At 36.2% G+C, this 3,351-nt stretch overlaps 1 non-coding gene across 1 annotated transcript; it reads right to left on the bottom strand.

Annotated features, from left to right (window-relative positions):
* Positions 1-2,923: 2,923 nt before the first annotated feature.
* Positions 2,924-2,997, bottom strand: TRNAN-AUU (transfer RNA asparagine (anticodon AUU)). The gene has a single exon. It is a non-coding gene; the product is annotated as a tRNA-Asn (tRNA).
* Positions 2,998-3,351: the final 354 nt, after the last annotated feature.

A 3,351-nucleotide genomic window follows, 5' to 3' on the forward strand; every position in this document is an offset into this window, starting at 1 on the left:
ATATGATTCATACATATATCACACACACATACATGATACATACATGAGAAAGACCTGGGATGGTGATGAGGCCAGGGCCCCCTGCTGATGTTGCGTTGAGGTTCAATCCCACCCAGGGACCTAATTGACCTTGTTATCAGATTTTGGTGATCTTTAAGTAGACAAGTCAAATTTCATACCCCCTGTTATGGTGTAGGGTACCTGGCCTTCTCTGATGTAATCAGAGTTAGATTTGATTCAGTGATTTTATAAAAACATCTAGGAAGCACAATTTAGCAGTGGGTTGCAGAGAAAAAGAAATATGCTGGCAAAAAAATCAAATTGCGTGATTAAACAGCTCTTCATTTTCTGGCTTTATTTTTATGCTAACAAATTTGTTCTCTGAAAAGTGTCCACAAAGCCAAGTCTCTGATTAACACCTTTGTAGGGATGGTTTTTCACCTATTACTAAATTAAACTTGCTTCATTGGAAAGGCAGCAAGATGCATCCTCATTTCAATGTCTACTGAAATAATACAGGTTGACACCAGGAAACATTAACGCCACTGCATCCTTGCTGCTTTCTCATGTGGAAGTCTGTTTAATGTGAAAACAAGGTGATATCTAATTAGCACACAGGTAAGGAATTAAGAAAATCTTTATTTAAGGGTGAAGATGTTTCTCACAAAATCGTTGCCCCAATGCATCATTGAAATTCAAGCTGGAAAGATGATTTTAAAATATCACTTGTACATTTTGTATTGCTCTTCTGGTGACAATGTAGTTTGTTTTTGTCAATTACCATTTTAATAATAGGGTAAAGAAAATGAAGTGGATTTTTGAAAGAAAACAATACTGTCAATATACTATTAAAACAAATTAAAATGGTAAAAGTTATTGTACTTTAAGTAAAAATAAAAGAGACAAAATATCAATCCCAGTTTTGGATTACTTTAATTAACAAAAAAAAAAATGCATATAGCAGAGGATAGTTTCAATCTGCCTACCTCTGGGTTATGGGCCCAGCATGCTTCCATTGCAGTACTCTGCTGCACATGTAAGTTCAAGAGATCCTGAAGCACTCACTCATCATGGGAAAGTACCAATGTGTTTCTTCGTTGGTTGATGGAAGAAACATCTTACAAAAACTCTCCAGATTATTGACTTTTTAAAGCAGGGCTGGCCAAACCAGTCCTCGAGATCTACTAACAGTTCACATTTTCTAGACTACCTAGCTGGTGCACAGGTGTAGTCATTACTAATTAAGATGTGCTGCATTCATTCCTAACTGACCATTCTACAGATCTCCAGGAGGCCTGGAAAACATGAACTGTTGGAAGATCTCGAGGACCGGTTTGGCCAGCCCTGTTTTAAAGTTTTTCTAGGAAACGTTTTAGATGAATGCTTATTAGCCTTTGTCAGTATGGACTTTTGCAAAGTGTCTCTGTGGCACAATCAGTTAGTATGTACGGCTATTAACCAAAAGGTTGGTGGTTCAATCCCACCCAGGGACCTAATTGACCTTATCAGATTTTGGTGATCTTTAAGTAGACAAGTCAAAATTTCAAACCCCCTGTTATGGTGTAGGGTACCTGGCCTTCTCTGATGTAATCAGAGTTAGATTTGATTCAGTGATTTTATAAAAACAGCTAGGAAGCACAATTTAGCAGTGGGTTGCAGAGAAAAAAAATATGCTGGCAGAAAAATCCAATTGAGTGATTAAACAGCTCTTTATTTTCTGGCTTTATTTTTATGCTAACAAATTTGTTCTCTGAAAAGTGTCCACAAAGCCAAGTCTCTGATTAACACCTTTGTAGGGATGGTTTTTCACCTATTACTAAATTAAACTTGCTTCATTGGAAAGGCAGCAAGATGTATCCTCATTTCAATGTCTACTGAAATAATACAGGTTGACACCAGGAAACATTAACGCCACTGCATCCTTGCTGCTTTCTCATGTGGAAGTCTGTTTAATGTGAAAACAAGGTGATATCTAATTAGCACACAGGTAAGGAATTAAGAAAATCTTTATTTAAGGGTGAAGATGTTTCTCACAAAATCGTTGCCCCAATGCATCATTGAAATTCAAGCTGGAAAGATGATTTTAATATATCACTTGTACATTTTGTATTGCTCTTCTGGTGACAATGTAGTTTGTTTTTGTCAATTACCATTTTAATAATAGGGTAAAGAAAATTAAGTGGATTTTTGAAAGAAAACAATACTGTCAATTACTATTAAAACAAATTAAAATGGTAAAAGTTATTGTACTTTAAGTAAAAATAAAAGAGACAAAATATCAATCCCAGTTTTGGATTACTTTAATTAACAAAAAAAAATGCATATAGCAGAGGATAGTTTCAATCTGCCTACCTCTGGGTTATGGGCCCAGCATGCTTCCATTGCAGTACTCTGCTGCACATGTAAGTTCAAGAGATCCTGAAGCACTCACTCATCATGGGAAAGTATCAATGTGTTTCTTCGTTGGTTGATGGAAGAAACATCTTACAAAAACTCTCCAGATTATTGACTTTTTAAAGTTTTTCTAGGAAACGTTTTAGATGAATGCTTATTAGCCTTTGTCAGTATGGACTTTTGCAAAGTGTCTCTGTGGTGCAATCGGTTAGTGTGTTTGGCTATTAACCAAAAGGTTGGTGGTTTAATCCCACCCAGGGACGTAATTGACCTTGTTATCAGATTTTGGTGATCTTTAAGTAGACAAGTCAAATTTCATACCCCCTGTTATGGTGTAGGGTACCTGGCCTTCTCTGATGTAATCAGAGTTAGATTTGATTCAGTGATTTTATAAAAACATCTAGGAAGCACAATTTAGCAGTGGGTTGCAGAGAAAAAGAAATATGCTGGCAAAAAAATCAAATTGCGTGATTAAACAGCTCTTCATTTTCTGGCTTTATTTTTATGCTAACAAATTTGTTCTTCATTACGTCCCTGGGTGGGATTGAACCACCAACCTTTTGGTTAATAGCCAAACACACTAACCGATTGCGCCACAGAGACACTTTGCAAAAGTCCATACTGACAAAGGCTAATAAGCATTCATCTAAAACGTTTCCTAGAAAAACTTTAAAAAGTCAATAATCTGGAGAGTTTTTGTAAGATGTTTCTTCCATCAACCAACGAAGAAACACATTGGTACTTTCCCATGATGAGTGAGTGCTTCAGGATCTCTTGCACTTACATGTGCAGCAGAGTACTGCAATGGAAGCATGCTGGGCCCATAACCCAGAGGTAGGCAGATTGAAACTATCCTCTGCTATATGCATTTTTTTTGTTAATTAAAGTAATCCAAAACTGGGATTGATATTTTGTCTCTTTTATTTTTACTTAAAGTACAATAACTTTTACCATTTT

The sequence above is a fragment of the Pseudophryne corroboree genome, unplaced genomic scaffold, assembly GCF_028390025.1.
Source record: "Pseudophryne corroboree isolate aPseCor3 unplaced genomic scaffold, aPseCor3.hap2 scaffold_850, whole genome shotgun sequence".
Taxonomy (NCBI): Eukaryota; Metazoa; Chordata; class Amphibia; order Anura; family Myobatrachidae; genus Pseudophryne; species Pseudophryne corroboree.